Source organism: Schistocerca americana, chromosome 1, assembly GCF_021461395.2.
Source record: "Schistocerca americana isolate TAMUIC-IGC-003095 chromosome 1, iqSchAmer2.1, whole genome shotgun sequence".
Lineage (NCBI taxonomy): Eukaryota > Metazoa > Arthropoda > Insecta > Orthoptera > Acrididae > Schistocerca > Schistocerca americana.
The window spans coordinates 61,952,837-61,977,781 of record NC_060119.1 but is presented as its reverse complement, the minus strand read 5'-3'; the positions used below and the strand labels follow the sequence as shown (position 1 = coordinate 61,977,781).

Genomic DNA, 24,945 nt, shown 5'->3' with positions numbered 1-24,945 from the left:
GCATTGCTTACCACTTTATGTGTGACATACTGCAACACTGCGTTAAAAATAATTCTTATTTTCTGCTCTTAGACTCCCTTACTGCACACATTTCATTTCAGACAACGATGTACTACATGTGTCCAGTGAGAGATTGTCCATGCGTCTTGTAATTTGTTCTGAAAAACAGTATTCCTTTCCTTATTGTCCCACTACATTTTTCATGCCTTTAGTGATTCCTCCGTTTTGGGGGATATCACTTTCAGGGGCCACGTAAAATCTGCTTTCTTCAAATGATTGCCATTGTTTCTGTTACTTGTATATACTCTTATCATCCTATTGTTTATTCTTAGAGCAAACCTGTCCTTATTTCAAAGTTCTTAATATGTACTGCTGCTTCTGTGCCTTTCTGTTTCTAAGTAAAATATTAGAATGATTGTTCGAATGCCGCGAGCACTATCGCTTCAAAGAAAGCAGAGTACAAAGATGCAACTATAATTATAGTTTGTATATTGAAATAAATATTATTATTAACATTTCTTTCTATTTTTCAGGAATGTCCAGAGGGTGTCGTACACGAAGATTCCTTCAAGGACATCTACGCCAAGTTCTTCCCTCACGGAAGTAAGTAAAATCGTCATATTACTTTTGTTAACGAATATGATATCTGAGTTCCCTTTTTATTCATGATTAATACAAATATCTGTTGATATATAATACTTCAAAACTTATAACCATTTATTTTATATCAAAATATGATACTATTAAGTATACATTTAAACAGAATTATGTCAGGTAAAGGCTGTGTCACCAGTACAGTAGTATCTGACTGTCGCCTGAAACTCTTCTTATTGTGGCTCAGTTACCGCGTGGCTTAAATAAGTGCAATAAATATTTCACGGATGGATTAAAGTAATATGACATACTCTTCACTGCATTCATCCAACTCTAAAAACGTGGATAAACAAGACAGTATGAAATCATGCCCTCCTTTTATTATCTTTGAGATGCAGATGGAATAAAATAAAGTAGGTATTTAAGCACTGAATGCTTATATTTTCTATATTACTCATTGAGACAGGTTAAAATATTACGAAATTAATTAGATGAGTCTCAGTTTTTCATTTATCTCACCTATTGTTAAACTTTTCCAGTTGCCACACAGAATGTTCTAATAAGTAATTTGATTACACTCAATATCTTATGCCTTGATTTAAGCACAGACGTCAATTGACAATCATGGTAATATGTTTCATCTCGTTTCTTCTTCCTCATCTTGAATGACAAATGAAGCAGAGACCCAGGCACTCAGATGAGTTGCCAATCGATTGCAAAGAAAAAAAAGAAAAAAAAATTAGAAGTCCACGCAAAGGAAACAACGCGAATGTTACCGAGAACCACGTATCTAAATCGAGTAATTTCGGTCGTAGCTGGTGGCGTTGCAGATAGTGTGTTCGGAGAATCGGAGCAGCATTCTGATTCACTGAAGAGTTTCTAACCAGTAAGTCAACATGGGAAACCATCAGATATGGAAGTACCTTCGAGCGTATTCCAAAAGCAATTAAAGTATCCGGTGGTTATCAAGGATGCTGCGTGACGCAGTTAGCGTCTGATACTGTTATATACTAACAAATGTCAGTGTCAAATAATTGCAAATAGTCGTACTTATATCCATGTCTGAAACAACAGATACTGTTGACGATCCACAACTTTACTAAATATTTTCGAAATTGTCTGACTGCGAATTCCTTGACACAGGCTGTATTAGGCAAGGATCTACTATCTAACAGTGACATGTGCAAATTTGTGTCGGACTGGGACTCAACCCCGGATATCCAGCGTATCGTGAGCGGTCTCACCTTAACCACTTAGGCAATCCGGACACGCTCCCTGGGGACCGACCAAAACTCCTGTATGTTACCCAGTCTACATCATTATATCATAGTCCACTAAATTCAACAGCTAATGCTCGCAACATCACGTAGGTTCTCGCAACGATGTAAGGGTGTACACAGTGTGACATATGGAGTTCTCGCCAGTCAACGAAGGGTGCACGGATAGGCAGTGCTGTTAAAGCCACCGCTCATAATAATACGGAAATCCGGGTTCGGTTCCCGATCTGACATAAATTTTCATGTGTTGCTACTGCGTATGAGTTCTATAACTAATACAGCTAGTTTCAATGAACTTGTAGTCAGAGAATTTATTTCAAATGTTTGTAGTGAAACGAAAGAAGTCATGCAGATGATCGGCAATTGCTTAAACAAATAGAGCGTATTGCGCAAATAGACAGTAAGAGCGATTCTGTTTCATTTTGCAGTTGGTAGTAACTGACTGGGAACAGAAGCAGCCCTTAAATATCCATGAGTGTGCATTGGTTTAAAGTGCAGAAACCGGACAGAGGCTTTGTGAGTAAGGCAGATGCAGTTTTTGTGGAACCATATCAAGAAAAAAATGTTCAAATGTGTGTGAAATCTTAGGGGACGTAACTGCTAAGGTCATCAGTTCCTAAGCTTACACAGTACTTAACCTAAATTATTCTAAGGACAAACACATACACCCATGCCCGAGGGAGGACTTGAACCCCGCTGGGACCAGCCGCACAGTCCATGACTGCAGCGCCTTTAGACCGCTCGCATATCAAGAAGATGTGAGTTACTTATTGAGGAGGTAGGTCACTGAACTTCCGTTGGACTGGTTGCAGAGTGCTGTTCGTCAGTCTGGTGCCCTTATCAGGAAAGATAAGCACTACAAAAACTGAGGCACCAATGAAAAAATAGTGCGTTTCGTGGAGGTTTCGTTTGGTAGGAGTATGAATGTAGCTGACGTATTTATTCAGCTCCAGCGATAGATTCTACAAGAGGGGAGCCATGCTTCACGGATATGTTAACCGCTAAATTTCCGAAAGCGTGACCCTGTTCCGTAGCCACTATAGTACGCCTTTGACCTGTCGCTAGTCTTGCAAGTAGCTGGCTCGAATCTACGTGGTGGAGGAAATCTTAACCAGAATGTTTGACCAGCTAAGGGAGCCACGGTGGCTATCTTGATCACCAGACTTTGCGCCAATGTGTAAGCACCTCTTGTGCTGTTTCAGTGTACTGTTTTTATTACATTACTAACCATTTCCCAATGGCTTCACTCAGTTATGCATATAGTCAACGCTCGTCCTTCTCCCTGTCCCTGTTTTCACCTCTTCCTCCCCCTGCCTCTCCAGCTCATCGCACTGCCTCTATCTACCTTCTCCTCCTCCCCTCTGTCTGCGTCTCCAACTCTTCCTCTTTCCATCCATTTTCTCCACCCTCTCACTGTGACCATATCTTCCTCCTCCTCCCTCTGACCTCATTCTCTTCCCCATCTCCACCTTCCCTCTTCCATTTCATCCATCCACAGCCCCTCTGTCTTCCACATTCCTCACGCATCTCCCTCTCCTCCCCTCCCCCTCTGTCCATTTCCTCCTATATACGTCTCAACCTGTCCCCAGCCATGCTCATCAGCAAGTGCAGCAACTCAATACAGTTCAATAAAGCAGCCCAATACCACATCCACAACACGCCTGTAATGCAGGACAGGCTACACACCAGGGGTTCGAAAATCATTTATTTGTCCATAACGTTCAGGCCGCCATGGAAAGCAAGTCAATAAAGCAGGCCGATACTATTCCAGCAGAACACATCCGTCGTGCAGCGCACCCTGTACACTTGGGACGGGGGAAAACGCTTTTGCCCGTATCTCTGCGATCAGAGGTTACAAACACCATGTGCTAATACTCATGAAGTCTGTTGTTTCTGTACCTGATATGTTGAAATCGATCCAGGGATTTGGGATAAGATCCAGGATGCACAAATACACAGTGCTTCATAGAGAGAGAGTGGCCAGAAACAGTCTGAAAAGCTTGTAAGTTTATTGGAGGATTGGTTGTGCCAAGAGAATAACTGTTAAGACAAAAATTCGTTACGTTTCGCCATTTCCTAGGTAATTAGCACTGAAGTTAGTTAATCAGGCTGCTGCATGTGCATATTCAAGCAACCTAGAGAAGGTGTCGCCAAACCTATTCTTCATTTGGTTTCATACCGAACAAGAGAGTGATACAAAAATTGGACATGGGGCAGTAGTAAAGACTTAATCCAAACGAAATGCTGAGCAGTCTCGTGTGTCATCATCTATGCTATGAGAACAGCTGACACTAATTGTATCCAGAGCGCCAATTGAATTTGCGTTTGCATTGGCCTGATTGAGTAGCTTCAAACAGAAACGGTCCAATGTCTCGAATTTTTTTCTTGACAATTATCTCTCAACACAACGTACCCTGCAACGCCATTACAAGCTTTTGAGACTGTTTCTGAGCACCCTGTATATAACAGATTTGTTCGCATTGCCTGTACCCTGTACACGAAATGAAACGTGTCTGGTGCATTTGTATGTTCACCAATAACCAATCAGACCATGACACAGTTTACATCAGTCACTCAGCTCCCAACGGGACAAAGGCACCAATCTTTCACTACAACAACTCATATCTCAAAATGTAAACTAACCTAGATGAGTTCCTAATAACGTATCACAAACTCGAAAATATACTCGCGTGTTCTGAAAATCAGTCAACGAAAATGATTGATTGCTTTTATATTTGATACTTGTTAATCGTATGTGTATAACAAAAAGTAATTAAGAGTAAGTTCAGAATGCTTTTGCTAGTAGTGTAATAAAGATTAGGAGTACTGGCATCGTAATGTGTGCAAACACTTTTATACCCGAGACGCACAGTTCAGTTTGATAATGTTATTAAAGATTCTCAGTGATGCAGCCACAGGTATCCCAAAAGTAATTCATATCTGCTTGTACATAAATACCGTGAATAAACATAACTTTGCATTTGTAACTGGGTGCAGTAAACTTCCACAAAAATACTTTCGTTCTATTTTTCACAACATTCAAACCACATTGCAATACGCTCTCAGTCACTATGTGACCACTTCCTGCGCAACATGATTTACGTTTCGATACGACGCTGTCTAGCTCCTCACGTCAGTCCCGACACAAGCGTGTCCTTACCGGCGACAGTGAACAGCTCTGGCGACGATGCATCGAGTCAAATTACAAACGCCGTCGCACTACTTAAATGATCACTTATTCCTTAAGGTGGGATGACCGTACGCTCACAATTGTCCTGAGTGAAATTCCAAACCTCTCTGCCGTGACCGCATGTGGCACTGGAAACGTGCTGTAGTATCACTGGTCGCCTCACAATCGATTATTCACCTTTTAGAGGGCGCGGACAGTGGTTGTTAGAGTGTCATGTTGAAGTTTTCGTTGTAGGCAGTGAAAGTTGTAAGATTTAGATTTGTTGGTGGTGGCAGTCTAAAAATGGTGAAACTTTAATTAGCTCTGTGTATTTCACATAATTAAATCGATGCCCTCTAAAAAAATATCAAGGAACTTCTTATCTACGAAATTAATTATCTGATCAACGCAATTTATTACATGAAAATGCAGAAGAAATGCTTAAACGATCATTGCGAATAATGAGCGAATGCCTTGGCAAATCTGAACACGGAATCTGGGACACGGTTCAAATGAACGCGCAACTGGATAAAAAATTTACATTCACGGAATTCATACCATGATTCCCGAAGGTTTGTGTGTAAAGATAGAAAGTATTACAAGAGGGTAGCCGTTTGCATCTACACGGAAGGGACAAAGGTCATGGTATATCGATATGTGCGTATACAGGGTGTTCCATTGATGGTGACCGGGCCAAATATCTCACGAAATAAGCATCAAACGAAAAAACTACAAAGAACCAAACTTGTCTAGCTTGAAGGGGGAAACCAGATGCCACTCTATTGTTGGCCCGCTAGATGGCGCTGCCATAAGTCAAACGGATATCAACTGCGTTTTTTTTTTTTTTTTAAATAGGAACCCCCATTTTTATTACATATTCGTGTAGTACCTAATGAAATAGGTTCTACCACTTTTTTCGCTTTGTGATAGATGGCGCTATAATAGTCACAGACACATGGCTCACAATTTTAGACGGACACTTGGTAACAGGTAGGTTTTTTAAAAATAAAATACAGAAGGTAGGTACGTTTGAACATTTTATGTCGGTTGTTCCAATATGATACATTTACGTTTCTGAACTTACCATTTCTGAGAACGCATGTCCGTAGCTCGTGGTCGTGCGGTAGCGTTCTCGCTTCCCGCGCCCGGGTTCCCGGGTTCGATTCCCGGCGGGGTCAGGGATTTTCTCTGCCTCGTGATGACTGGGTGTTGTGTGATGTCCTTAGGTTAGTTAGGTTTAAGTAGTTCTAAGTTCTAGGGGACTGATGACCATAGCTGTTAAGTCCCATAGTGCTCAGAGCCATTTGAACCATTTGAGAACGCATGCTGTTACAGCGTGATTACCTGTAAATACCACATTAATGCAATAAATGCTCATAATGATGTCCGTCAAACTCAATGCATTTGGCAATACGTGTAACGACATTCCTCTCAACTGCGAGTAGTTCGCCTTCCGCAATGTTTACACATACATTGACAATGCGCTGACGCATGTTGTAAGGCGTTGTCGGTGGATCACGATAGCAAATATCCTTCAACTTTCCCCCCAAAGAAATCCGGGGACGTCAGATCCGGTGAACGTGCGGGCCATGGTATGGTGTTTCGACGACCAATCCACTTGCCATGAAATGTGCTATTCAATACCGCTTCAACCGCACGCGAGTTATGTGTCGGACATCCATCATGTTGGAAGTACATCGCCATTCTGTCATGCAGTGAAACATCTTGTAGTAACATCGGTAGAATATTACGTAGGAAATCAGCATACATTGCACCACTTAGATTGCCATCGATAAAATGGGGGCCAGTCATCCTTCCTCCCATAATGCCGCATCATAGATTAACCCGTCAAGGTCGCTGATGTTCCACTTGTCGCAGCCATCGTGGATTTTCCGTTGCCCAATAGTGCATATTATGCCGGTTTACGTTACCGCAGTTGGTGAATGACGCTTCGTCGCTAAATAGAACGCGTGCAAGAAACCTGTCATCGTCCAGTAATTTCTCTTGTGCCCAATGGCAGAACTGTACACACCGTTCAAAGTCGTCGCCATGAAATTCCTGGTGCATAGAAATATAGTAAGGGTGCAATCGATGTTGATGTAGCATTCTCAACACCGACGTTTTGGGATTCGCGATTCTCGCGCAATTTGTCTGCTACTGATGTGCGGATTAGACGCGACAGCAGCTAAAACACCTACTTGGGCACCATCATTTGTTGCAGGTCGTCGTTGACATTTCACATGTGCCTGAACACTTCCTGTTTCCTTAAATAACGTAACTATCCGGCGAACGGTCCGGACACTTGGATGAGGATGTCCAGGATAGCGAGCAGCATACATAGCACACGCCAGGTGGGCATTTTGATCACAACAGTCATACATCAACACGACATCGATCTTTTCCGCAATTGGTAAACGGTCCATTTTAACACGCGTAATGTATCACGAAGCAAATACCGTCCGCACTGGCGGAATGTTACGTGATACCACGTACTTATACGTTTGTGACTATTACAACGGCATCTATCACAAAGCGAAAAAAGTGGTCCAACTAAAACATTCATATTTCTTTACGTACTACACGAATATGTAATAAAAAATGGGGGTTCCTATTTAAAGAAACGCAGTTGATATCCGTTTGACCTATGGTAGCGCCATGTAGCGGGCCAACCATACCGCCACCTGGTTTCCGCCTTCAAGCTAGACGAGTTTCGTTCTTTGTAGTTTTTTCGTTTGATGCTTATTTCGTCAGGTATTTTGCCCGGTCACTATCAGTGGACCACCCTGTATAGATGGCGGTAGTTCCTCGTACACGAGGTATAAAAGGGCAGTGAATTGGCGGACATGTCGTTTGTACACAAGTGATTCATGTAAAGAGGTTTCCGAGTTGATTGTGGCCACACGACGAGAATTAACGAACGTTGAACTTGGAGTGACACGAATGGGTCATTCCATTGCGGGAATCGTTACGGAATTTAGTATTCTAAGATCCACAGCGTCAAGCGTGTGTCGTGAATACCAAATTTCAGGCACTACCTCTGACTACGAACAACGCAGTCGCCAAGGGCTTTCACTTTCCGACCGAGAGCAGCAGCGTTTGCATAGAGTTGTCAGTGCCATCATACAAGCAACACTGCATGAAATAACCGCATAAATCAGTGTGGGACGTAGGACGAACGTATTCGTTAGGAAAAGTGCGGCTAAATCTGGCGTTTATGGGCTATGGCAGCAGACGCCGGACTCGAATGCCTTTGCTAGCAGCACGACACCGCCTGCGGCGCCTCTCCTGGGCTCGTGACAGCATCGCTTCGACCGTAGACCACTAGAGAATCGCCGCCACGTCAGACGAATCCAGATTTCAGTTGGTGAGAGCTGATGGTAGGGTTCGAGTCTGGCGCAAACCCTCCGAAGCCATGGACCCATGTTGGCAGCAAGGCACGGTGCAAGGTAGTGTGGTTCCATAATGGTGCGGGTTGTCTTTAAGTGGAATGGATTGGCTCCTCTAGTCAAACTGAACCGATCATTGACTGTGAATGGTTACGTTCAGCTACTTTGGAGGCACTCATGTTCATGTTCCCAAACTATGAAGGAATTTTTACAGATGACAATGCGCGATGTCACAGGTCACAATTGTTCGCGAATGGTTTGGAGAACAGTCTACACAATTCAAGCGAATGATGTGGCCACCCAGATCACCTGACACGAATCCAATCGAACATGTATGGTACATAATCGAGAGGTCAGTTTGTGCACAAAATCCTCCATTTGCAACACTTTCTCAATTATGGATGGTTATAGAGACAACATAACTCAATATTTCTGCAGGGGACTTCCAACGACATGATGAGTGCACGCCACGTCGATTTGCTGCCCTATTCGGGGCAGGAGGAGGTCCGGCACGGTATCATGAGGTATCCCATGACTTTCGTCACCCAGCCGGCCGTGGTGGCCGTGCGGTTAAAGGCGCTACAGTCTGGAACCACGCGACCGCTACGGTCGCAGGTTCGAATCCTGCCTCGGGCATGGATGTTTGTGATGTCCTTAGGTTAGTTAGTTTTAAGTAGTTCTAAGTTCTAGGGGACTGATGACCTCAGAAGTTAAGTGCCATAGTGCTCAGAGCCATTTTTTTTCTTTTTTTTTTTTGTCACCCCAGTGATGACCAGAGTTGAAAGTCCCTCCAGACGCCGAATAGCACACCACCTGTGTCGGGAGTCGCGTCGCGTCGGTATCATTGCTATAAACAGCCTCGGATGCCGTATTAAGTTACTCGGGTTACGCGTAACCATGAAATCATTTTCAAGTGAAGTGTTAATTCTGGGGTGACTTTAATGATCTATCTTCAGTTTGCGTATGTCGTATTTTCACGTGCCGTCGCGGGACAAACATTCTATGTTGAACCTGTAACTGCAAACAAGTCTTCCGAGTGAAGATTGAAATTATTACACATCGTTAAAAATTACTCAGCTAGGCGTACAGTTCATCTTGCTGCTGCAGCCAGGTCCGACCATACTCGTAATCTGCGTTGCTAAAGTGGCTGGAGAATCAGTCACTGGCTCTGTACAAACAGCTTGTGTCTCTAATTCAACGGTGAGAACCTCTCGCTGGCGAACTGGAGGTGGCACCTGGCTGAAGAGATGCTGACCCCAGACAAGACTCTTTGTCAACATGCTGAAATGTGAGGCGTGTTTCTTAAATAAGTACCGTTTTGAAATTAAAAGAAGACGTGCTAAGATATCTCAATAACTTTATTTTTACATGAAAGCCTGTACCTTAATCTACTATCCTACATAATTTCCGTCAATATTGAGGCACTTGTCATAACGTTGTACTAGTTTTTGAATACCCTCCTCATAGAAGTCTGCCGCCTGCCTTGTTGACCACTGCATCACCACTGTTTTGACTTCGTCATCGTCTTGAAGACCCTGACCATCCAGGTGTTTCTTCAAGTGCAGGAACAGATGGTAGTCAGTGGGCGCAAGATCGGGGCTGTATGGAGGATGATCTATAGTTTACCATCAAATAGATGTGATGAGATCTTTGGTCTGATTCGCCACATGCGGACGGGCATTGTCTTGCAGCAAAACGATGCCCTTGCTCAACTTCCATGGACTGTTACTTTGATTCTGGTGTGACGTAGGCCACCCATGTTTCATCACCCGTAACAATTTACCTAAAGAAATCATCACCGTCGTTATGGTACCGCTCAAGGAAAGTCAATGCACTGTCCAAAAGTTTGGTTTTGTGCACATCCGTTAACATTTTCGGTACCCAACGTGTGCACAATTTTCGGTAATTCAAGTGCTCGGTCACAATGCCATACAAAACACTATGACAAACATTAGGAAAGTCATCCCACAAGGAGGAAATCGTAAAGCGTCTGTTTTCTCTCACCTTACTGTCCTCTTCCTGCACCAAACTTTCATTAACGACCAAAGGACGCCCACTCCGTTGTTCATCATGCACGTTTGTGCGGCCATCTTTAAATGCTCTCATCCACCTTCTTACCATTCCATCACTCATAATGTTTCTCTGTAAACTGCAGAGATCTCACGATCAATATCGATCGCTTTTACGCCTTTAGCACTAAGAAACCTTATAACAGCCCGGGCTTCACAGTCGGCGGGACTCACGATTGAGGCATCTTAAACACACAGTACATAACGTAAACACGGAAGAATCGGACTGTAACGGCGTCAGTGCGTAGATAAAGGTACGGGCTTTCATGTAAAAATAAAATTATTGAGATATCTTAGCACGTCTTTTTTTAAATTTAAAAACGGTACTTACTTAAAAAACACGCCTCGTACAAAGTCTGCCTCTGAAGCTTACTAGAGAAATAACTTTCTGCAGTTTACTTCCGACATGGAAGACACTGTTCTCTGTCATATCGTTTTGATTGGCTGAATCACAAATACTGCCAGTGCCAACCGGTTGTAAGTTGTCTTAGCAGACATTGGTTTCCCTCCGTTACTCTTATTTCAGATACTTTACCAGCTACGAATTTCGTTATTTTTGGCACTTCAAAACTGTGCGCTGCTCTCTCCCTCTGGCTACGTTCGTGTTGTGGCCAGTAAGGGTGGACCTCTGTAAGCACAGTCGTTTTTCTTACTTCCACTTCTACATTATTTAGGTTAGCCAACACTAGCTGCTTTTCCATTTCGTAAAACTTTCAAGTTTTTGTGCGGGCCTGAAAGCGATGGTGTTGTCTCACAATCTTCAAAGGTGCCATAAACTTTCCTGTTGCCATTACACTCTCTCAGATGTTATCTTAAACGTGTATGTCTTTCACAACTTCTGTCTGTAGTTCTTCCAGGACTCTGCCAATATAGTATGCACTCCCAGACCATACACAGCTCACATTGAGATTATTAGATAATTAAAACAGTTTTTGAACGGTGGAGATCACATCCTGTGTTCCCAGGTAGAATGTACGTGGCTCTTTATCTGATACTTGTGGTCCTTGCTATGTTTGTACTTCCACAACCTTCAGTTAATTACAGGACTGGTAACTGCAACGAAAAGTGTCGTCTGAACTATTGAAATATTTTGATGTACGTCCTTGTATCTGTAGTTCTGAGCGACGTGTCTGTCTTTTGAGGTATGGGGAATCAGTCTTCCGGAACCCACTCCCCCTCCAGACCACTTACAAAACAGATGATGGAGATCTGTCCGTAGTATGGGCACTTGACATCCCACACTGAGCATATACACGTAAGATACAGCTCGTACACACCGTAAGGCAAGCGGCCATTGTTTGAGGAGCAAGAAAACCTTTTCTTGTCCCTCTGTTCCCGGCCCACAATGCCACACAGCTCATATTACCTTATTGCATAAACATTTCACGAAATGACCACGACCGTAAATTTACCGAAATGAAGCTCATATCGGACCTTCTCAGCACTTCTTTTTCCCCTCCCACGCATCGTTCGCATGTGGAACAAGAAAAGATGGAAAATAGAGTGGTACACGCTACAGACTGCGAGACGTCTTGCAGACTACTGATGTAGATACTCGTGTAGATGTATCTGCGAATGATGACGAATTATGGCTGTAGAAAATTAAATACAGCTAGAGGCACAGGAAACTGTGATACAGAAATAAAACATCGAATCTCTCTTGACCGAACTGTAGTGGTTAAGAACACGAAGATCTTGTAGAACTGGGAAATACCCAAAACAAGGAAGATGCGCTTGGTAAAATCATTGGTGATACCTGTGTTCTTGTACGGCTGCGTGACAAAGCTAGTGACGAGAGAGAAAGATGTTACACGTGCCATGGACGACACGAAGGACCAGTACTTACATTACAGAAGGACTTGGCATCACAAAAAGTTTTGCTTTCCATGTCAGCCATAGCTTTTGCCTTTTCCTTGGCCACATTTTGACGACAGAAGGCAATAATGTAGAAAATACCACAGTGGAAGGGGAAAGCGAAGACAGAAGCTAACGTGTAAGAGCAGCAACTGGATGGGTAAAAGAAGCGAAGAAGATTACCGGCCTACCTCTTTCATAGTAAGAAGAGCTGAAAATCACTGTGGATAGAGACGTCTAGTTGAAAATTCAATTAGGTAAGAAATAAATTAAAGTATGAGGTCACAACACGCAGCAATGAGTAAACCGACTAACGAAGATGAAAGAATACCCGTTCTCTCAATCAAGCGTGGTATCGTGTTTTACAAAGGAGGGGCGGTAGTCTGCACCCCAGTATCTTTACCCCCTACACGATTCCAAATGCAACTATCGCGATCTTTCCCATTAAGCACCGCCGTCTTGTCGATCCGCTATCTTGTTCTCTCCATGTAACCATCGGACAGCAGTATCAAAGGGCCTTGCGAACAGCACAACACTGCCCCGAATGTTAACGTAGGCCTTGGAAACGGTGCGGCTACTTATCTTCCAAGTAGTGTATTAAATCAACTCAAACAAGTATTGCAGCGTTTGCATTTCTGAGGATGGGGAGCTAACTAAACCTATGAGAAAAAAATACTTTACTGTCAAATAAAAACGAAACAGTAACTAAAGTGTTCGAAGAGAACATATAATCGCATCTGAGAAATCCAAATCTGCTGCTCGGTAATGTTCAGTATTCGGTTACTTCGCCGGCCGCGGTGGTCTCGCGGTTAATGCGCTCAGTCCGGAACCGCGCGACTGCTACGGTCGCAGGTTCGAATCCTGCCTCGGGCATGGATGTGTGTGATGTCCTCAGGTTAGTTAGGTTTAAGTAGTTCTAAGTTCTAGGGGACTGATGACCACAGATGTTAAGTCCCATAGTGCTCAGAGCCAGCCGGTTACTTCGATGCATAGCTAGGTGATAATCTGAGCAGCCCCCTTAGATTGTTTACAGATGAAGCTGTAATTTACCGTCTAGTAAAATCATCAGACGATCAATTACAATTACAAAATGATCTAGAGAGAATTTCTGTATGGTGCTATGCATGTATCGTACACAAGGTATTGGAAACGTTGCTGTTCAAGGATGACTCACTGTCCACCTGAGGTCAACGTTAGTTCCTACTGCTAGTTACGTCTGCAACCATACAAGGTCAATCTGGTTCAGGCCTCCAAATCCTACATCTACATCTACATGGTTACTCTGCAATTCACACTAAAGTGCCTGGCAGAGGGTTCATCGAACCATTGTCATACTACTCCTCTACCGTTCCACTCTCGAATGGCGCGTGGGAAAAAGGAACACTTAAATCTTTCCGTTCGAGCTCTGATTTCTCTTATTTCATTATGATGATCATTTCTCCCTATGTAGGTGAGTCTCAACAAAATATTTACACATTCGGAAGAGAAAGTTGGTATTTGAAATTTCGTAAATATATCTCCCCGCAAAGAAAACCGCCTATGTTTCAGTGACTGCCACCCAAACTCGCGTATCATCTTAGTGACACTCTCACCCTATTGGGCGATAACACGAAACGAGCTGCCCTTCTTTGCACTTTTTCGATGTCCTCCGTCAATCCTACCTGGTAAGGATCCCATACCGCCAGCAATACTCCAGCAGACGACGGAAAAGTGTAATGTAGGTTGTCTCTTTAGTGGGTTTGTCGCATCTTCTAGGTGTTCTGCTAACAAAGCACAGTCTTTGTTTCGTCCTTCCCGCAATACTATCTACGTGGTCCTTCCAATGTAAGATGATCGTAATTGTAATTCCTAGGTAGTTAGTCGAATTGACAGCCATTAGATTCGTGCGATTTATCGTATACCCAAAATTCATCGAATTTCTTTTAGTACTCTTGTGGATGACCTCGCAATTGTCTTTTTTTAGTGTTAATTGCCACTTTTCGCACCATACAGAAATTCTATCTAGATCATTTTGTAATTGGAATTGATCGTCTGATGATTCTATTAGACGGTAAATTACAGCGTCATTTGCAAACAATCTATGGGGGCTGCTCACATTATCACTTAGATCATTTATGTAAATCAGGAACAGCAGAGGGCCTATGACACTGCCTTGCCAGGTATCTACTCTATTCTACTCACTACGAACTGTGACTTACCTGAGAGGAAACCACGAATCCAGTCACACAACTGACACGATACTCCATATGCACGCAATTTGACTGATAGTCGCTTCTGAGGAACGGTATCAAAAGCCTTCTGGAAATCTAGGAATATGGAATCGATCTGAGATCCTGCAATCATTTCTATTCCCAACACTTTGTTTGTAGGTTATCCACAGTCCAGATATTCCATGTTGAATAAGAAGGCCCGCTGCAACCTTTTAAGCTCTACATTAAAAGACGGGGTCAGTTTCACAAACTGCGAGGAGTCTCCAATAAGTAATGTAACACCTTTTTTTTTTCTTTTCTGAAAGTAGGTAGGCTTTATTCATGATACCAATTCACAATATTATTCCACACTCTTCTGGCTAGGAAACCCTACTTTTCTACGTAATCTCCGCTCACTGCAACGGTCTTGGGCCACCTCAGTGCGGGCGCCTGTATGCCCGCATGGTACCGCTCTAATGTTCGACGTCGCAGCCGACGTCTTGCTACGTTAAATTTCGCAATTGCGAATAAGGACTACCATCAGCTGTAGACTGGAATGACGACAACGAAAATTTGTTCCGGACCGGGACTCGAAGCCGGAATTCCCACTTATTGCGAGCGCTCCCCATACCATTTGACTATCCGTGCCCGACTCACGGCCAGAGTCTGAGATTTATCATACACTACTGGCCATTAAAATTGCTACACCACGAAGATGACGTGCTACAGACGCGAAATTTAACCGACAGGAAGAAGATGCTGTATATGCAAATAATTAGCTTTTCAGAGCATTCACACAAGGTTGGCGCCGGTGACGACACCTACAATGTGCTGACATGAGGAAAGTTTCCAACCGATTTATCATACACAAACAGCAGTTGCCCGGCGTTGCCTGGTGAAACGTTGTTGTGATGCCTCGTGTAAGGAGGAGAAATGCTTACCATCACGTTTCCGACTTTGATAAAGGTCGGATTGTAGCTTATCGCGACTGAGGTTTATCGTATCGCGACATTGCTGCTCGCGTCGGTCGAGATCCAATGACTGTTAGCAGATCATGGAATCGGTAGGTTCAGGAGGGTAATACGAAACGCCGTGCTGGATCGCAACGGCCTCGTATCACTAGCAGTCGAGAAGACAGGCATCTTACCCGCATGGCTGTAACGGATCGTGGAACAACGTCTCGATCCCTGAGTCAACAGGTGGGGACGTTTAAAAGACAACAACCATCTGCACGAACAGTTCGACGACGTTTGCAGCAACATGGACTAGCAGCACGGAGACCATGGCTGGTTACCCTTGACACTGCATCACAGACAGGAGCGCCTGCGATTGTGTACTCAACGACAACCTGGTTCCACGAATGGCACAACGTCATTTTTTCGGATGAATCCAGGTTCTGTTTACAGCATCATGATGGTCGCATCCGTGTTTGGCGACATCGCGGTGAACGCACATTGGAAGCGTGTATTCGTCATCGCCATACTGGCGTATCACCCGGCGTGATGGTATGGGGTGCCATTGGTTACACGTCTCGGTCACCTCTTGTTCGCATTGACGCCACTTTGAACAGTGGAAGTTACATTTCAGATGTGTTACGACCCGTCGCTCTACGCTTCAGTCGATCCCTGCGAAACCCTACATTTCAGCAGGATAATGCACGGCCGCATGTTGCAGGTCCTGTACGGGTCTTTCTGGATACAGAAATTGTTCGACTGCTGTCCTGGCCAGGACATTCTCCAGCTCTCTCACCAATTGAAAACGTCTGGTCAATTGTGTCCGAGCAACTGGCTCGTCACAATACGCCAGTCACTTCTCTTGATGAACTATGGCATCTCGTTGAAGCTGGATGGGCAGCTGTACCTGTACACGCCATCCAAGCTCTGTTTGACTCAATGCCCAGGCGTATCAAGGCCGTTATTACGGCCAGAGATGGTTGTTATGGGTACTGATTGCTCAGGATCTATGCACCCAAATTGCGTGAAAATGTAATCACATGTCAGTTCTAGTATAATATATTTGTCCAATGAATATCATCTGCATTTCTTCTTGGTGTAGCAATTTTAATGGCCAGTGGTGTATTTTGCTACATAATGGGTGTACGAGGCCCGGTCCGGCACAGATTTTCATTGTCGTCATTCCATTCTACAGCTGATGGTAGTCATTATTCGTAACTGCGAATTCATTTGATGCGTTTCGTAACGACTGTGGTCGTTACAGTGCCTGTCCCTTTCGACATTCATGCGTGTCCAAAGGAACTTTGCATCGTAATCAGAATCACACAGGCAATGCAGTATCTTACCTTGCTACACTAGTAATCTCCCTATCATCCTCGTACTGCTTCCCGTGCAATGTATCCTTCACTGGGCCAAACAGATGGAAGTCGGAAGGTGCGAGATCCAATGGAGTTTTGTGAGCTACTCTAGGGAGCGCAGATTTGTGTGAGGCCTTGCGTTGTCGTGGAGAAGGAGAACGTTGTCGTGGAGAAGGAGAAGTTCGTTCAAGCTAGAACTACTTGAACCTAACGATATCACACACCACCATGCCTCAGGCAGGATTCGAACCTGCTACCGTAGCAGCAGCGCGGTTCCGGACTGAAGCGCCTAGACCAGATCCTCCAGAGCGGCCGGCCTGTTTCTTCCGTTTCTTGAGGGTAACACAATACAATTCAGAGTTAATCGTTGCACTGCGAATGAGAACATCAAACAGAATAATCTCTTCATAGTCCAAGAAGACCAGCGACATGACTTCTCCGGCTGAGGGTGTGGCTTTGAGCTTTTTCTTCGGATGACAGGTGGTGTGGCCCCACTCCATGGATTGCTATTCTGTTTCCGGTCCGAAGTAATGAACAAACTTTTCATCGCCTGTGACGATGTTCGACAAAACATTTTCACAATCAGCCTTTAACGCACAAGCAATTCCGCACACATGGTCCTTCGTTGCTCTTCGTGGTCGACTGTTGGGAGGCGAGAAACGAAGCGGGTACACGCCTGTGGGGACCCCAGCTGCTGGAAGACTGTGTCCGCACCACCAACACACACGTCCAACTGAGCATCGAGGTGTTTGGTTGTGGTCCGTCGATCACCTCGAATGTGAGTGTCCGCACGTTCGTACATAGCACATATGAAAATGTTCTTGTTAGGGATGTATCTGACTTCAATTGCTTTGCTGGTGTAATTCGTTCTATGGATGGGTTCTCCTCTGGTACATTACGTCACTACAATCTGTGTTTACTGGATTATTAAGAAAATTGAGCAATATAAATTAGATGCTGAATCTGGTTCTGTATAGGTAACAATCGTAAGTTTTTATTGTATCGTTTTATGATGTAATTTATCCCCTTTTTAGTCACGAACTGTGATTTTTGTTATCTGTATTCTTATACCTTTCTACCATGCTATGTACACGTATCAGAAAAATGTTTTGCATCACCCCGGTTCCCAGAACTCCTGAACACAGACGTTGACTGTGAATATTGTATCTCAGACACAGTCCCTTTGACTGTTCAGAGATGTCACTAAACCAGCCCAGTGATGTAAACAACCATGCATGAGCAGCGCCTGTTACACGGAGGGGGTCGGACAGCCAATAAGTTCCAGTCATTCCACCAGGAAGGAGGTACATGGCTCGTGTTGTCTATAGTTCAACCATGCCTAGACGGCAATACCGCAGTTCGATGGCGTCCGCATTGTTACCTTGTGCCACGAGGGGCTCAACAAGAGAAGTGTCCAGGCGTCTCGGAGTGAACCAAAGCGATGTTGTCCGGACAGGGAGGAGATACAGAGAGACAGGAACTGCCGATGACATGCCTCGCAGAGGCCGCGCAAGGGCTACTACTGCAGTGGATGACCGCTACCTACGGATTATAGCTCGAGGAACCATGACAGCAACGCCACCATGTTGAATAATGCTTTTGGTGCAGCCACAGGACGTGACGTCGTGTTACGACTCAAACTGTCCGTAATAGGCGGTATGATGCGCAACTTCACTCCCGACGTCCATGGCGAGGTCCATTCTTGCAGCCACGACACCATGCAGCGCGATACGGATGGGCCAACAACATGCCGAATGGACCGCTCAGGACTGGCATAACGTTCTCTTCATCGATGAGTGTCGCATATGCCTTCAACCAAACAATCATCGGAGGTGTGTTTGGAGGCAACCCGGCCAGGTTGAACGCCTTAGACACACTGTCCAGGGAGTACAGCAAGGTGGAGGATCAATGCTGTTTTGGGATGGCGTTATGTGGAGCCGACGTACGCCGCTGGTGGTCTTGGAAGGCACCCTAACGGCTTTAAGATACGTGAATGCCATCCTCAGACCGATAGTGGAACCATATCTGCAGCATATTGGCGAAACATTCGTCTTCATGGACGCCCTCTATGGTGCACATATTGTGACTGACTTCGTTCATGATACCGACATCGCTCGACTAGAGTGGCCAGCATGTTCTCCAGACAGGGACCCTATCGAACATGCCTGGGATAGATTTAAAAGGGCTGTTTATGGACGATGTGACCCACCAACCGCAAACTGAGGGATCTACGCCGAATCGCGTTGAGGAGTGGGACAATCTGGACCAACAGTGCCTTGATGACATTGTGGATAGTAGGCCACAACGAATACAGCCATTCATCGATGAAAGAGGACATGCTACTGGGTATTAGAGGTACCGGTGCGTACAGCAATCTGAAGATCTTGCTGCATGGTGGTAGAACATGCATTTTCATGAGCAATAAAAAGGGCTGAAATGATTTTTATGTTTTCTGAACAGGTTTTCGATGTGTGTACGCTTCCGTATACTGAGCTCTGAAGATGTCGCTTCTTGGCATCGAAACTGGAAGCACGTTTTGAATGGACAACTATGTATTAAGAAACAATTGTTGGTTTTAATTAGAAGTATTGAACTACTTCATGTCCGGCTGATGTTCTCGACAGATTATCGGAGAAAATACTGTATTCGTCGTTGAAGAGTTCATGACCACAGCTGTAGACGTTCCTCTCCGGATGTCCCTTTCTCCACCTTCTTTGTGTTAGAGGGGATGTACTGTTGTTCGTGAATGACGCCGCGAGCCCAGCTTGCATGCTGTCTGGGTTGATGTGGCCCTCAGATTTTCCAGCGAAAAGGCAGCTCGCGGTTGTGTTGCATTCTCCTCGTGTGGCTACATGTACTGCTAGGGAGCGTCCGTTAGCATTCGCTTTTGACCAGTGGAGATAGAGATCTTAATTACTTTGTCTTACGAGAGTGAGTGACTCCTCGAATGTAGTCGCTGTGGTGTATACCAATTAAGTGGGAAACTTTCAGTGCTGACTGTCCCTCTTTCCGTAAAGTGACAACAGGAACACCGTCTAAGTTTGAAATGAACCTCGAACAAATATAACGGTAAAAGTCACCTGCTATACAGTGTCTGGCCATCATCGATTGCTGTTTGCCGACATGTGTGACAGTACTTCTATGCTTCAAAGACCTGAGAATATATCGTCTCTGATACGCTAGTTTGTCAGAAAGTTAATTTTTAATATGACGTTACCGTTATTTTATGTTAATGTTGAAGTACAACGTATAAAGACCTATGTTTATGTTTTTCTTGAGTATGGCGTCGGTAACGACTGTATGATTCCTATTCAGATGCTACAATAAAAATTATACAAAAAAATGTTGAGGCATGTTCACAGACTGAGCAGTGTACGAAGCTCCATCCTTCCGTCCAGGACAAAGAGAATTCTACTTAAATGCTTCAAGAACGAAGATTCAGATTTACCTCCATTAATCAGGTGGTAATGTGTAGTGGTTTATTGTGGTCAAAAGGGAATTAAGAATAAGGTATTCGGAAAAAATAACGAATCATGCAAACCATAAGGTTGGTGCCAAAATTTATTTGAGCAATATGATATTGGCCGGTTACCTTTACCCTTTACAAATCTAGTATCGATTACTATCGCCAATGGGTTCGGGGGGGGGGGGGGGGGGCGGCACCAAAACTTCCCGCGTGGCATTCATCATCTTAAAGAGTTACCAGAGCCAGGCTGGGTCTGTCTGGAACATAAACCTCGCTATTTCAGGTATCTTCTCGGGAATTCTCTTGTTTTCCACTCTCTTTAAATGACTATATAATCTTGATCTGGATGTTCTTATTCTGATCTGCAAGGGTTCCTCTTTCACTATTTCCGTCACCCTTTCATTCTTCACTTTCTCTCTCCTTGTTGCTCCTATCCCACTTCTAGGGAACTTCATCTCACAAGCCTGTAATCTGCTTAAATCCCTTTTGTTCATCACCTATGCATCAGTTACATTCGTCAGTATTAGGATGTAGTAAATTCTAAATATTACTTTCTTGCTTTTTTGTGGGACGTCTTTGTTCTAAACCAGGCTCCTAACTCTTTGCAGGAATGCTTCTGCCTGTCTGCCACGTCACTGATTTTTTTTCTTATTTCTTCCATTTTTCTGTATCACACTTTCTAATTTCTAAATTTCTATGTACCTACCACCTCCTCCAGTCGTTAACCTCCAGTCTTTGTTTCGCTAGTTGATTAATCTTTCTTCCTAGTTATAACCAGGATATTACGTTTGCTTACAGTGAATTTAGTTCCATACTATCCAGGTATTTCTGAATCTCTTCCTGTTCCGCATATCATCAAGTCATCCGCAATCACCGTTGTCAGTGTTCTCATTACAAAACAACTTTTCTACAGCTTTCTCTGCCACCTTAGTCATTACATCATCCAAAACCATAATGAAGAGGAGAGGTGACAATGCCCTCCCCTGTTTTACACGACTTGTTTGCTGGAACCAATCGGTCCTTTCATTTCACATTTTCACACCACTCAGACTTCACAGTACATATCTTCCTCTCTGCTTGTCTCTTTTTTCATTCCCTTCTTTTTTAGTGCTTCCCAGAGCTTTCGTCTACGGGCGCTAACAAATGCTTTTTCTGTAACGAGATAGGCCAGCACTGACACGAGAAAACTACTCTTCAGCGCAAAGGGACAAGGGCACATTTTGGGTTGAGCACAATGAAGATAAAAAGCAACGCAGACTGCAGACCCAGCCACATTCTGCTTCTCAGTGATTCTGCTTCTCAGTGACACTCTCCTCCTGGTACACGACACTCGATTGAACCGCTGCAGAGAGAAAGAATACTGTGCTGTTCACAATGGCTCCTTTCACACGCGCGATACAAAGTGCGAGCACATAGCACTTCTCGAATAGCATCGAGAGGACCGTTTCCGTTTAACTATGGGTGGTAAGACGATACTCGTTTTCGAATCAGCACGAGTATCCCGATACGTGAGCTAGCTTGATACGTCATCCACCGCTACTCGGACAGTTACGTGACATTTCTATATCGCAGAATGAGTTACGGGATGACGAGAAATTACAAACTAGCCACAACAACAAATCTATAACCCTGCTTGAAATGTAGAGATTTTGGGGAACACAGATGAAAATAGCAAACTTCTGTACGACTCACCATGGTGGAATTATCCAAGTGGGACGGGAAACGGTATATGTGATGACATGTACAGAAAAACAAATAATAGCAATTGCAGAAAAATTGGATAATTTATTCTAGAGAAAGGGCTTCACAAATTGAGCAAGTCAACAACAATGGGTCCAGCTCTGGCCGTTATGCAATCAGTTATTCAGCTTACCATTGACTGATAAAGTTGTTGTATGTCTTGTGAGGGATATAGTGCCAAATTGTGTCCAATTGCCGCATAAGATCCTGAGATGGTTGGAGGACCTGGCCCATAATGCTTCACACGTTCTCAATTGGGGAAATATCCGGCGACGTTGCTGGCCATAATACAGCTTGGCAAGTACGAGGACGAGCACCTGGAACGTTCGCCGTTTGCGGACGGGCATTATATTTCTGAAACGTAAGCCCAGGATGGTTTGCCATGATGTGCAACAAAACAGAGCGTAGAATAACGACAAAGTACCGCTGTGCTGTAAGGGCGTCGCGTATGACAACCAAAGGTGTCCTGCAGTGGAAGATATAGAGCACCCCAAACTATCTTCCCTGGTTGCCAGGCCATATGGCGGACGACAGTCCGGTTGGTATCCCACCGTTGTCCATGACATCCCCAGAAATGCGTTCGGCCTGGAATATCATTGTCTGGAGTAGAACTATCTTCCGAACTCAGCCCCTATTCTGGAGACGCCCCGGTCAGCGGTGGGGTATCACCCACCACACAGCCCGACAACCAGCAGTGATTGTCTCGAATACCGTTTCGTTTCACAGCAGAACCCCACTGATCGTCAATCGCGGTACCCTTACAACGCAGCGGTACGCCGACCGTACTCTACGCCCCATTCTGTTTCCCTTCTCGGTAAGCCACCCTGGACTTACATATCAGTAAGATAAAGGCCACACACGATGAGAGTCACTACTGCTTGTCTTGGTGGTTTCCAAAGCCTACTTTGGCCAGCAAGATCGCCAGATTTCTCGCCAATTGAGAACATTTGGGGCATTTTGGGCAGAGCCCTCCAACCAGCTCGGGATTTTGACGATCTAACACTCCAATTGCACATAATTTGGCACAGTATCCCTCACAAGGACTTCCAGCAACTGTATCAGTCGATGCCAACCCGAATAACTGCTTGCGTAAGGTCCAGAGATGGAATAACGCATTAATGACCTGCTAAATTTGTGGAACTAAATTTTACTCAAATTGGGGTCACTTGCTTGTCTATACATGAATATCAGACCTACCGATTTCCATCTAATTTGGATAATTCCTTCCTGATGGGTCGTGTTTTTTGTCTTTCATTGTATTTTAACAGATTTGCAATTAGAGTTCTCATACAGTATGTAACCATTTATGGCGGTTTTTACGTATATCTGGTAAAGGCGCAACGTTCGTATTTTAAAAATACTGCATCGTTGTTGAACCCAAGAAAATAGCTTATTTCTTTGTTAGAGATTCAAATACGTTACAAATGAGCATTTCACACCCTGTTCGCTTATTACAAAAAGGATAATCATTTTGTAATCAACTTGAAAACAAAATTCCAGTGTTAAGACCAAACAATGAAGAACTAAACGAAGCAGCTCTTGTTAAATTGACAGCAGTCACGATCGCGAGGAGAAATTGCGGCCGCAAGACGTATCTTGGAGTTAGTATCAACAGCTGTCACCAAATCGCAGGATGAGCGAAAACAAAGATGTTAGGCAGAATCGTGATTTCAATCACTTACACTACTGGCCATTAAAATTGCTACACCACGAAGATGACGTGCTACAGAAGCGAAATTTAACCGATAGGAAGAAAATGCTGTGATATGCAAATGATTAGCTTTCCAGAACATTCACACAAAGTTGGCGCCGGTGGCGACATCTACAACGTGCTGATATGAGGAAAGTTTTCAACCGATTTCTCATACACAAACAGCAGTAGACCGGCGTTGCCTGGTGAAACGTTGTTGTGATGCCTCATCTAAGGAGGAGAAATGCGTACCATCACGTTTCCGACTTTGATAAAGGTCGGCGTTGTAGCCTATCGCGATTGAGGATTATCATTTCGCGACACTGCTGCTCGCGTTGTTCGAGATCCAATGACTGTTAGCAGAATATGGAATCGGTGGGTTCAGAACGGTAATACGGAACGCCGTGCTGGATCCCAACGGCCTCGTATCACTAGCAGTCGAGATGACAGGCATCTTATCCGCATGGCTGTAACGGATCGTGCAGCCATGTCTCGATCCCTGAGTCAACAGATGGGGACGTTTTCAAGACAACAACCGTCTGCACGAACAGTTCGACGCCGTTTGCAGCAGCATGGACTATCAGCTCGGAGACCATGGCTGCGGTTACCCTTGACGCTGCATCACAGACAGGAGCGCCTGCGATGGTGTACGCCACGACGAACCTGGCTGCACGAATGGCAAAACGTAATTTTTTCGGATGAATCCAGGTTCTGTTTACAGCATCATGTCGGTCGCATCAGTGTTTGGCGACATCGCGGTGAACACACATTGGAAGCGTGTATTCGTCATCGCCATATTGGCGTTCACCCGTCGTGATGGTATGGGGTGCCATTGGTTACACGTCTCAGTCACCTCTTGTTCGCATTGACGGCACTTTGAACAGTGGACGCTACATTTCAGATGTGTTACGACCCGTGGCTCTACCCTTCATTCGATCTCTTCGAAACCCTAAATTTCAGCAGGATAATGCATGACCGTATGTTGCACGTCCTGTACGAGCTTTTCTGGATACAGGAAATGTTCGACTGCTGCCCTGGGCAACACATTCTCCAGGTCTCTCACCAACTGAAAATTTCTGGTCAATGGTGGCCGAGCAACTGTCTCGTCATAATACGCCATTCACTATTCTAAATGAATTGTGGCATCGTGTTGAAGCTGCATGGGCAGCTGTACCTGTACACGCCATCCAAGCTCTGTTT

At 44.4% G+C, this 24,945-nt stretch overlaps 1 protein-coding gene across 1 annotated transcript in view; it reads left to right on the top strand.

Moving 5' to 3' along the window:
- Positions 1-536: 536 nt before the first annotated feature.
- The window catches only part of LOC124624204 (calsenilin), a 201,374-nt gene continuing 176,965 nt past the window's right edge, over positions 537-24,945 (top strand). The window contains exon 1 of the mRNA XM_047149092.1: positions 537-603. The gene's annotated coding sequence lies outside the window, so the exon portion shown is untranslated. The remainder of the gene's footprint in view (positions 604-24,945) is intronic.